The sequence below is a fragment of the Mesoplodon mirus genome (assembly GCF_964341445.2).
Source record: "Mesoplodon mirus genome assembly, chromosome: 4".
Taxonomy (NCBI): Eukaryota; Metazoa; Chordata; class Mammalia; order Artiodactyla; family Ziphiidae; genus Mesoplodon; species Mesoplodon mirus.
This window is the reverse complement of record NC_138979.1, coordinates 36473646-36486709: the sequence shown is the minus strand read 5'-3', so window position 1 is coordinate 36486709 and position 13064 is coordinate 36473646. Positions and strand designations below refer to the sequence as shown.

Below are 13064 nucleotides of genomic sequence, written 5' to 3'. Positions count from 1 at the left end.
CATGCAGCTCAATAACAAAAAAACAAACAACCCAATCCAAAAAAGGGCAGAAGACCTAAACAGACATTTCTCCAAAGAAGATATACAGACTGCCAACAAACACATGAAAGAATGCTCAACATCTTTAATCATTAGAGAAATGCAAATCAAAACAACAATGAGATATCTCACACCAGTCAGAATGGCCATCATCAAAAAATCTAGAAACAATAAATGCTGGAGAGGGTGTGGAGAAAAGGGAACACTCTTGCACTGCTGGTGGGAATGTGAATTGGTACAGCCACTATGCAGAACAGTATGGAGGTTCCTTAAAAAACTACAAATAGAACTACCATATGTCCCAGCAATCCCACTACTGGGCATATACCCTGAGAAAACCATAATTCAAAAAGAGACATGTGCCAAAATGTTCACTGCAGCTCTATTTACAATAGCCCGGAGATGGAAACCACCTAAGTGTCCATCATCAGATGAATGGATAAAGAAGATGTGGCACATATATACAATGGAGTATTATTCAGTCATAAAAAGAAACGAAATTGAGCTATCTGTAATGAGGTGGATAGACCTAGAGTCTCTCATACAGAGTGAAGTCAGAAAGAGAAAGACAAATACCGTATGCTAATATATATATATGGAATTTAAGAAAAAAAAACATGTCATGAAGAACCTAGGGGTAAGACAGGAATAAAGACACAGACCTACTAGAGAATGGACTTGAGAATATGGGGAGGGGGAAGGGTAAGCTGTGACAAAGCGAGAGAGAGGCATGGATATATATACACTACCAAACGTAAGGTAGATAGCTAGTGGGAAGCAGCCGCGTAGCACAGGGAGATCAGCTCCGTGCTTTGTGATCGCCTGGAGGGGCGGGATAAGGAGGGTGGGAAGGAGGGAGACGCAAGAGGGAAGAGATATGGGAACAGATGTATATGTATAACTGATTCACTTTATTATAAAGCAGAAACTAACACACCATTGTAAAGCAATTATACTCCAATAAAGATGTCAAAAAAAAATACTGAATGTGGGAGATTTTATTTGAATTTTTTTTTTTTTTTTTTTTTGGCCGCACCATACAGCAGGCAGGGATCTTAGTTCCCCAACCAGGGATTGAACCCACACCCCCTGCAGTGGAAGCGCAGAGTCTTAACCCCTGGACCACCAGGGAAGTCCCAGTAGTTCAACTTTTAAAAATACATGACCCCAGGGCTTCCCTGGTGGCACAGTGGTTAAGAACCTGCCTGCCCATGGACATATATACAGTACCAAATGTAAGGTAGATAGATAGTGGGAAGCAGCCGCATAGCACAGGGAGATCAGCTCGGTGCTTTGTGACCGCCTGGAGGGGTGGGATAGGGAGGGAGACGCAAGAGGGAAGGGATGTGGGAACAGATGTATATGTATGACTGATTCACTTTGTTACAAAGCAGAAACTAAAAAAAAAAAAAAAAAAAAAAAAAGAACCTGCCTGCCAATGCAGGAGACACGGGTTCACGCCCTGGTCCGGGAAGATCTCACATGCTGCGGAGCAACTAAGCCCGTGCACCACAACTACTGAAGCTGCACTCTAGAGCCCATGAGCCACAACTACTGAGCCCATGTGCCGCAGCTATTGAAGTCCGTGCACCTAGAGCCCATGCTCCACAATGAGAAGCCACCGCAATGAGAAGCCTGTGCACCACAACGAAGAGTAGCCCCCACTCGCCGCAACTAGAGGAAGCCCGCGCACAGCAACAAAGACCCAATGCAACCAAAAACAAATAATAAATTAATTAATTAAAAAGAAAACAAAACATGACCCCAGCAATGCTCTCATGACTGCATTCTTCATATACACACACCACCATAATCACTGCCACCATTTAGTAAGTGCAGTTATAGGCATTATTCTAGGTACTTAATACACGTATCTTACTCAAGCTTCACAAAAATCCTATAAATGGGTACTATTACTATGCCTGTGTTACAGAAATTTAATCTCTAAGGTTAGAGCAAATCAGTAACACAGCCACGATTTGTTCTCAAGTGACCTGCATCCAGAGCCCGCACTTTACTTTGTGTAGGTTTATTATGAAATGGGCAAACTGAATATGCTTTTTCAAAACTATACTTTAACTTCTCCACTTCAGAATACGTGTTTACATTTATACCACCATATAGTGGGTTAACAAACAATCTGGAAGAACCAAGAATGGCTCTATTAGATGGAGCAAGATCAGACAGACAATGGAACACGTTCAGCAGGAGAATGTGAAAAAGTGTTCAGAGGTGATAACCAAGCCAATCTTGAAAAAGGGTAGGATTTTTTTCTAGGTAGAGAATACTCAATTAAGTATTCTGCTTAACAATTCTTCTATGTACCAGAATAGCATTCCCTCCATGATTTCATCTAACTCAGTGATTTTAATTATATACTAATACATAAAAGAATCTCAAGAAACGCACCAGACAGTATAAAGGAAAAGAACCCTGGGGCACAGTTCTAGAGACATTTTCTGGGTTGACAGCAGATCATATATGCTACATGTATTCTTTTAACTGAAGAAAATATTTTATAATATGAACAAAAACAAAATTAAGTTAGCTTTATACCCTGATTGACTGAAATTTTGAAGTGTGACAATAATTAAGGTCTGCAAAGATATGGAGAAAAGCTCTCATGAAATCCTGACTGGACTGTAAATTGATAAATTCACTTCGAAAAAGAAGTCAGCAACTTAAAGTTTAAAGATAGTATACCTAATTACCCTGCAATTCACATCTAGGCACATATGCTAAAGAAATTCTTGTTACATGCACACAAGGAGATATAAACAAGGATGTTCATCAAAATACTGTTTACAACAGCAGAAAACTGGAAGAGACCTAAACATCTACCAGCAGAGGATCAGGTAAATAATGTATATATTTATGTAAAATACTAATACACATCAATTCAAATGCACTGGTTTGACTTAAATATCGATATGGACACACTGTAAACGTAATGATACACTGGGGGTGGGTAGCATATACCAGAAAGACGATGTATGTTATGCTATTTATGTAAACCTTTAAAGCAGGAGTCCCCAACCCCCAGGCCTCGGACCGGTACCAGTCTGCGGCCTGTTAGGAACCGGGCCACACAGCAGGAGATGAGCAGCAGGCAGGAGAGCAAGCGAAGCTTCATCTGCCACTCCCTATCGCTCGCATTACAACCTGAACCATTGCTCACATTACCGCCTGAACCATCTCCCCTGACCCCATCCGAGGAAAAACTGTCTTCCACAAAACTGGTCCCTGGTGCCAAAAAGGTTGGGGACCGCTGCTTTAAAGCACAACATTTAGGAAGAGGTATAAGGGGTCTTCTTAGGTGCTGGTAACATTCTGTTTCTTAATTTGAGCTACGGTTACATGGGTGTATTTCTTTGTGATAATTCACCCTATTGTATACTTACTTATGTACTTTCCTGAAAGTATGTTCTATTTACATAAAAATTAAAACACACAAAGCAATGTTTATGGACAAATACGTAAAAGTATAAAGGAAATACACCAACTTTAGGAGAGTTGTTACCTCTAGGAGAGAGAGTAGGGGGACTTCCCTGGTGGTCCAGTGGTTAAGCACCCATCTTCCAAAGCAGGGGACAGGGGTTCGATCCCTGTTCAGGGAAACAGGATCCCACATGCCATGGGGCAACTAAGCCCGTGAACTCTAGAGCCCACGTGCCCCAACTAGAGAGCCTGCATGCTGCAACTACTAAGCCCACGCACTCCGGAGCCTACACGCCACAACTAGAGAGAAGCCCGCACACCACAACAAAGAGCCCTTGCACTGCAACAGAAGATCCCACATGTTGCAACTAAAGACCCGACGCAGCCAAATAAATAAATAAATATTTTTTTAAAAAGATGGCGCTGGCCTCAAGGAGAGTAGGGGAAACAAACACAACAAACGCAAAGTTTTATTTGATGTTTCATGTTGCCTCAAAAAGCTTCAAACATGTCAAAATCTTAACATTTGTTAAAGATGGGTGGTAGATACACAGAGATAATTTTCTACTCTTTATTTTGAAATATTTAATAGTAAAAAATTCTCTACAAAAGCAAAACAAGTACACTTAAATCCCACCATTCAGAGATAACTGCTGTTTTAAAAATGTTGACAGCTCTACTGAGGTATAATTGACATAATAAACTGCACATATTTAAAGTGCAAATTTTGATGTTTCAGTATGTTACTTCCACGGAACCACCACCACAATCAAGATAATGAATATATCCATCATCCCCAAGTTTCCTCATGCCCCTTTGTAATCCCTCCCCTTCCCGGTCCCTGTGCCCCTTTCCCCAGCAAACTACGGATTTGCTTTCTTTTTTTTTTTTTTTTTTAAGGACTTTATTAATTAATTAATTTTTTGGCTGTGTTGGGTCTTCATTTCTGTGCGAGGGTTTTCTCCAGTTGAGGCAAGCGGGGGCCACTCTCTTGTTGCCGAGCACAGGCTCCAGACACGCAGGCCCAGCAGCCGTGGCTCACGGGCCCAGTGGCTCCGCGGCATGTGGGATCCTCCCAGACCAGGGCTCGAACCCGTGTCCTCTGCATTAGCAGGCAGACTCTCAACCACTGCACCACCAGGGAAGCCCCGGATTTGCTTTCTGTCACTACAGACTAGTTTGTATTTTCTAGAATTCTATGTAAGTGGAATTTTAAGTATATTCTCTTTTTTTGTCAGGCTTCTTTCACTGAGTATAATTATCCTGAAATTCATCTATGCTGTGGAACACGTTGATAAATAATATTCTTTGGTATGGACATGCCACCATTTGTTTATCCATTTCCCAACTGATGGACATTGGGTTGTGTCCACTTGTTGGCTATCACAAACAAAGAGGTTATAAACATTTGTGTACAAGTCTGTATATGAATACATGCTTTCATTTTTGTTGAGTGTGACTAGTACTGCCTAAAACTGTCAAGGTCATCAAAAATAAGGAAAGTGAGAAACTGTCACAGTCTAGAAGAGGCTAAACAGACATGGGACTAAATATAACATGGGATCTTGGTACAGAAAAAGGACATTAGACAAAAAAAAGAATATCGAAATTAAATATGCACTATAGTGTCAATACTGTTTCATTAGTTGTGACAAATGTGACAGAAATTCACTGTACTAATGTCAGATGTTAACAACAGGGGAAACTGGATGGGAATATATACAAGAACTCTTTGCACTACTTTTGTAATTTTTCTATAAATCAAAAACTATTCTAAAACAAAAGTTTCTTTAAAAAATCTATGAGTGGAACTGCTGGGTCGTATGGTAGGTAAGTGTTTAACTTTTTAGGAATCTACCAAACTGTTTTATAAACAGTTGTACCATTTTGCATTCCCCCCAGCAGTTTATGAAAGTTCCAGATCTTCCACATTCATGTCAATTCTTGGCATGGTCAGTCTTCTTAATTTCAGACATTCTAAAAGGTGTGTACATCATTAATATTTTAATATAAAAAATTTTGGTGTGTATTTTGCCAAGATATGTATGTACACGCACATGCATATTTTTTTCAAACAAGATCAGCAAGATCAGATTTCCTAGTTCCTATTGGAAAATGGGCAGCTGCCTAAATCCAAATCTCTCCATATATCCTCCAAAAACCACATGGATCAACAAAAGTGAATAAAACCACTCACAGACTGAACCTACAGAATATTTAGAAAACAAAATACCATAAACTTAAATTTGCATGTAAGAGGGACTCAAATTTCCAAAACTCAACAGTATGTATATCCAGCTCTGGAGCCCACATTAGAAAAGACCATCAGGCAGCAGCAACCAAACAGAAAACGACACACACAAAAATCATTTACAGTAGCATTAGACAGACACCTACCCAGACCTAGAGATAAACCTAAAAAAGGATGTCCAAGATGTCTATAAAACATTGAGAAAAATTAAAGACCTGATAAATGAAAGGATACACCAGCTTTATGAATTCAAAGATTTGTCGTCAACATACCAATTTTCTACAAATTGATTCATAGATTCAATGAAATCTCAATCAAAATTCCAGCAGAGTTTGGGGGTGGGGGTTGGGGAGTGGGGTGGAACGACGTGATACTGACAAGCTAAATCTATGACCATGTGGAAATGCAAAAATCCAAGAGAAACCAAGAATCATGAAGGACAAAGCCAGAGGACTTCACTACCAAATATCAAAATCTACTATAAAGTTGTAGTAACTAAGAAAAGGACAGATAAACAGCTCAATAGAAGAAACCGATACGCTCATACAACACATATACTTGATTTATGAGAACGGTGACAGCACTGCAATGAGAAGGGATTTTTTTTCAACATAGTACTGGGTCAACTGGCTATCCATGCAGAAAAACATGAATCTCGACCTTCCACCTTACACCACGGACAAAATTAATCCCAGATGGGTTGGAAATCTAAGAGTGAAAGGTAAAACAATACAGTTTTTAAAACAAGACACAGAATATCTTCATGACTTTGGAACAGGGAAACATTTCTTAAACAGGACACAAAGCATTAACCATATTTGAAAAGTCGATAAACTGGACATCATTAAAACTTAAATTATGTTATTCAAAATATACCAATTAAAAGTATAAAGAGGGCTTCCCTGGTGGCGCAGTGGTTGAGAGTCTGCCTGCCGATGCAGGGGATGAGGGTTCGTGCCCCAGTCCAGGAAGATCCCACATGCCACGGAGCGGCTGGGCCCGTGAGCCATGGCCGCTGAGCCTGTGCGTCTGGAGCCTGTGCTCCGCAACGGTGAGAGACCAGCGTACCGCAAAAAAAAAAAAAAAAAAGTATAAAGACAAGCTACAGGTTGGGAGAAAACATTTCTATTCTATATATCAAAGAACTCATATGCAGAATATATAAACAGTAAACAGGAAAGAGCAGCAAGTAAACAGGAAAAAGGCAGGTAACGGTAAAGAAATATTAGGGTAAGACCTGAAAAGGCACTTCAGGAAAGAGGATATCCAAAGGTCAACAGACATATGCAAAGGTGTTCAACTTCATGAGTCATCAGGGAAATGAAAATTAAAACCGCAATAGAGATGCCATTATATACTCACCAAAATGACCAAAGTGAAAAAGACAATACCAATTGTTAGTGAGGATGGGAAACTTACCCAAACCATCTGACATTGTCACAAGTGTAAACTAGTGCACTTGCTGTGAAAAACTGGCAGCATCTATTAATGCTGAAATCACACATACCCTATAAGCCAACACTCTCCTAGGAGTACACCCAAAAGAAATAAGTTCACCAAAAGACATGTTCATAGCAGTGCTATTCATAATGGCCCCAAATGTCTATTAACAGTAGAATGACTAAGCCAGAATGAATATTCATACAACAGAATACAGTACAGCAATGGGAACAAATGATCCACAACCACTGGCTGTGGTATGGATGAATCTCACAGCTGAAGAGTACATATTTATGATTATATTTATGTAAGTTTAAAAACAGGCAGAACTAATGTATGCATCTAAAAGTCAGCATGGTGGTTTACCCTTAACTAGTTAAGAGACTGCAGGGTTTCTGGGGGCTTCTGGTCTATTGCCTCTATATATGAGTGGATATATACAATATGTGTTTGGTATGTAAAAATTCACTGAATTTGCATATTTATCATAGTAAAAGTATCATACATACTTTTCTGTATGTATGCTATACTTGGATTAAAAGTTAAAATTTTAACTGTTAAAGCCATACATTAAGGTTCTACAAAAAATTTATTTTGTGGGAAGCAACATTTCCCGAAAGTAATTTCAACTGTCTCCTGTTAGCTGGGACTGAATATAGTAAAATTATTATTTTTTTTTTTTGGCTGCATTGGGTCTTTGTTCCTGCGCACGGGCTTTCCCTACTTGCGGCAAGCAGGGGCCACTCTCCGCTGCGGTGCGCGGGCTCCTCACCACGGCGGCCTCTCCCGTTGCGGAGCACAGGCTCCAGGCGTGCGGGCTTCAGCAGTTGTGGCACGCGGGCCCAGTAGTTGTGGTGCACGGGTTCTAGAGCTCAGGCTCAGTAGTTGTGGCACACGGGCTCAGTCGCTCTGCGGCATGTGGGATCCTCCTGGACCAGGGCTCGAACCCGCGTACCCCGCACCGGCAGGCAGATTCCCAACCACTGTGCCACCAGGGAAGTCCCTGAATATAGTAAAATTTATTTCAGAATAGCTTTTCAGACAATTTAGGGATGATACTCCAGAATAAAAAAGGAAACCATCTCAGTGAGAAATTCAATACATCTGGCTACAATTATATACTTCTTTGGTCCTAAATTGAAAGTCAGCAGTTCATCTAGATCTGGGTGCCAGTTACACACTTGTGTTCAGTTGGAGACTGTGTGAGCTCTTCACTTATGATATGTACTTTTCTGTATGTGTATTACACTTAAATAAAAAAACTTAATCAGTGTTTCAGTCCCACACCTTACTTACTGTGAACTACTTAAACTAATCTATCCCTTTTCTCAGGGAGTTAACATGAAACTTTTTCCTCCAGTCACTGCCTCCAACCCAACCAGTAGTTAAGATGTCCCTTAACCTCATCCTACCAATTTTCACACTTTAAAGACACTAAATACTCAGTTCATTTATGCTTTAATCACATGTCCATTTACAGCCCATTTCCTTCCTTCCTTAGAGTTTAATATTGACAGATTATGGTTTAAGGGACTAGGGAGTGGGGAAAGGGCCCTCTAAGTAGCAGACACCCCTCTCATGAGGAGTTGCTTGTGTAAGGGATCCAGCTCTAGCCTAACCTTCCAGCCCCATCCCAACTCCTACCACCCCATACACAACAACAAGGGCCATCTTGGTGGGATGCTAGCCCAAAAGCTCAGGCCTTCTGCAACTTCTCCTGAACCACAGGAAGTCACAACTTCCCTGTGCGTGAACTGGTGGGAATTAGACAGCTCTAGCCACCCTCCTCCCTACCTGCCCCACATCTTCTCTCAATTTCTCTTTCATCTCTACTCAGTCAAGGACAGAGAGCAAGTCTGCTGCCTAACAATGGGCTCAACCTTGCCTTCCTTCTCAGAAGCCCCCTCAATCTATACAAATGCTTCTCTTGGAAGACACTTCCCTCGCTTGGCTTGACAGCGGAAGCAGCACTGCACCCCACTGTGCTCCACTAAGAGGGGAGGGAATCACTTCAAATGCTGCCCTCCCTAAGCAGTCTTCTTACACAGACCAGGGAAAGGCTGAGATGATGTTTGTGGTAGTAGGGACAGCTCTGTGGCCTCTTCGTATCTGTGAAGCCAGTGAGGTGTATCTGGCTCCAACTCTTGGGGACTGTCATTGTACCACAGGTCATTTAACACCTCTTCAATTTCAGCTCTGGACCCCAGTGCTAATTCTGAAGCGACAGTTAAAAAAAAAAAAAAAAGAAAAGAAAAAAAATCTACTCAACATCCAGTTACAATGAAATGGCTTTCTCTTCTTCAAGGCGTGTTTCAAATGCTGCTTCATCCAAAAAGTGTTTCCTAGTTCCCTAACCAGTGCAGTCTCTCCTTCCTTTGACCCTGCCACAGCACTTTCCCAATAATACCTTATCAACTGAGCGTGTATTTCTGATACTACTCTCACTGCCTACTATATGCAATGAAATTTTGTCACAGCTAACACACAGCCTTGCAAATGACAATGCAAACATTTGCTCAAATGAAAAAAATAAATGGGACATAACTATTGCAAAGTTAGGTACACCTATATGAAACAAGGTGTGCAATTAAAATTAAATTCGCCTATGCAAAATTCAAACAGCAATGTGAAACACTGTGCCAAGATACACCATTTTTAACAAGTTGTTTTTATTATAAAACATGTTTGGGGACTTCCCTGGTGGCGCAGTGGTTAAGAATCTGCCTGCCAATGCAGGGGACACAGGTTCGAGCCCTGGTCCGGGAAGATCCCACATGCCGTGGAGCAACTAAGCCCATGAGCCACAACTACTGAAGCCCACGCACCTACAGCCTGTGCTCCGCAACAACAGAAGCCACCACAATGAGAAGGCCACACACCACAAAGAGTAGCCCCTGCTTGCCGCAACTAGAGAGAAAACCCACGTGCAGCAACAAGGACCCAATGCAGCCAGAAAATATAAATTAATTAATTTATTTTAAAAAAACCATGTTTGTCACAGAAGAACCAGTAGGGGAAAGCACACAGAAAACAAATTACCCACTACACCTTCACTGCCACATTTATGTCTTGTCATTCCAGTCTTTTTCTATACATATATACATACCTGAGACCGTACTGTTTTGCACTTCGCTTTTTCACTTCAGGTACTGTGATTATCTATATCATTAAGTAGTCTTCTACAAACATCATATTAATAACTGCAGAACATTCCACTGCATGGTTACTTCAGCTTTTGTTGTCATCAAATTGTCCCTAGTTATAATACTGTGATAACCAATCTTGTTCTTAGGTTTTGGGGGGTTTTTTTGCGGTACGCGGGCCTCTCACTGTTGTGGCCTCTCCCGTTGCGGAGCACAGGCTCCGGACGCGCAGGCTGAGCGGCCATGGCTCACGGGCCCAGCCGCTCCGCGGCATGTGGGATCTTCCCGGACCGGGGCACGAACCTGCGTCCCCTGCATCGGCAGGCGGACTCCCAACCACTGCGCCACCAGGGAAGCCCTTGTTCTTAGGTTTTTATAATTCTGATTACCTCCTTAGGTAATAGGATTACTTCTGACCAGAAGCTGCAAATTCACGTTAAAGTTCCTCATGGAAAATACATGCCCAAGTTTACTTGCTCATTAACCACAGGTGGGTTTTCCTGCTGGGGAAACCTGGGAAAGCTGCTCTCTGCTCTAGGCCAGGCAGCCCTGCCTCACCCCTCAAGACCAAGAGCCCACAGTCCTGCACCAACATCTCAGGTGGGGACAAGGAGAGAGCTGACCATATCGTGGGGGCCAGGTATGTGCAAAGGACGGCCCAGAACACCTTGACCAGAACCTCTCCTACAATCCTGTGAGGTCCCTTCAAACTGCAGTACTGCTTTCCTTATTGAGCCCCCCAGGAGAACTCTGTGAGGCATTTGGGGAGGTACCATTCTGCCCTACAGCTGGAAGAACTATCTACTTTATCTCACTGCCCAAGGTCAACCTTACAACCCCAGGTTTCCCTATTTCTTCAAGGTACTCTTCTTGAACTCATGCCCTGAGAAGGCCCTGAAAAGGCCAAGAAGTCTGTACCTTGCAGTCTGGCCAGTCAGTGACCTGGGCAGAGTGGGATGGTAACACTTTCACCAGCACCTGGCATCTTGCCAGTGAGGCCACTGGGCGCCCTGGCCAACTGCAGACATAACACTCCTCAAAGCTCCTGTCTCACTGACCAGGAGCCTTCCCCTCACACAAGTCAACAACCTAGCATTAGCTGCAAATTACTTTGCTTTAAACCATAGAAGTTCCAGCACGTCTGAAGCAACCCAGTGAAATTTAAGTCATTGTTGAGTGTCATTCTTATTGGAATATAACTCATGCAACTTTCTGAAAAGAAAAAAACAACGCATACATAGAACCAAGCAAGTTCTCTGAATTTTTAACTCAGCATAAGCTGAAGAATAAGGGTTAGCCCACAGCTGACTCCAATTAACAGAAAACATTACATGTATACCCTTTCGGAAGTTAGAAGAGACAAGACCCACCCGTGTCTCCCAGCCCCCATGCTCTTCTCTCATTTCCCTTCCAGCACAATTTAATAAATAAATTCCATGGGGCCATCTCCTTCCTAATGGACTTCTCCCTTAAACATTTAGCTACTTTATGTTCACATGCTCTTACATCTTTGTGGGAATTATTTCCAAGGCCAAGTTAAAAATAAATCAAAGAATTTGTAACTAAAAAACAACAATTACCAGTCCTTGTTCTGAGAATCTGTGTTTTACCAAATATTTTCAAGGTCCGTTTAAAAAATTAAAAACATGTTCACTTTCATCTAAAATAATTCAAACAAAAAATATTCCATCAACATTCCTATAATATGTTGCAACTCCCACAAAAAGATTATGAAACACTGTTAGGACACCCAAGCCTCCTTGTGAAGAATCATCTTCAGGACATGCTCCCCTCTCCCCCACTATTCTGTGGAATATACTAAATATCATAAAAATCAAATGCTTGTTGACTTGCACTCATTTTGAAAGAAATTAAAATACTGAAGAGCTGCACGATCCCATACAGTAGCCACTAGTCACATGTGGCTACTGAGCACTTGAAATGAAGCTAATTCAAATTGACCTGTGCTGTAAATGTAAAATATACACTGGATTTTGAAGTCTTAGTACTAACAAAAAGAATATCTCATTAAAAGTTTTTTATGTTGATTACGTGTTGACACGATATTTTGACTATGTTGGGTTAGATCAAGTATTACACTTTTTTAAACTTTCCTAATGCAGCTGTAAGAAAATCTATCTTAACATATGTGACTCTACTGTAATTGTATATATAAACAGCCCTGTCACTTTGACCTATCCTTTTTCACCTAATCTTCTTGTGAATCATAAAAAAGATTTCTGTATTATAATCGAAGGAAGTCTTCACCCCAAAGGGGACCCAATCCACAAGGCAAACTACAAAAGGGGCAAGTGTTGTCAGAGATTCAAGGTCATTCTTCATAGGCGTCACCAGGAAGCTGCCTAGAAACAGCTGTGTACACATGCCTAGCACATCCAAGTTTTCAAATCTAAGTCACCTGGCAAATGATCATGGATTCCTCGATTTACAGGTGTAGTGCAGACTCTACTGAAATCCAGAGAATTATCCAATATGGCATTTATCCTTCGAAAGATATTGGCATTGCTACACGTGGAGAGCGCAGGTGCTTCCTGATTGTCCCAGCAATCTTTTATCCTTCCTGCGTCTTCCTCCTAGACACAGAAAAAAGATGTTTAGATATAGAGACTTCACACCTCCTTTCTTCTAATCCGACACCACAAGTTAAAGTAACAAGGACTTGGGCTTCTTGCCTATATATTAAAATACTTCACTCTGAGCAAGGCACCCTGAGAGAACCATAAGAGGGAAAA

General features: G+C 41.5%; 1 protein-coding gene across 2 annotated transcripts in view; it reads right to left on the bottom strand.

The window, feature by feature from the left end:
* The window catches only part of CPEB1 (cytoplasmic polyadenylation element binding protein 1), an 82469-nt gene extending 69661 nt beyond the window's left edge, over positions 1-12808 (bottom strand). Inside the window, exon 1 of one of the 2 annotated variants that reach the window (XM_082620069.1) lies at positions 12731-12808. The gene's annotated coding sequence lies outside the window, so the exon portion shown is untranslated. The remainder of the gene's footprint in view (positions 1-12730) is intronic. The other variant, XM_082620071.1, reaches the window with a different exon arrangement.
* Between the last annotated feature and the right edge of the window lie 256 nt (positions 12809-13064).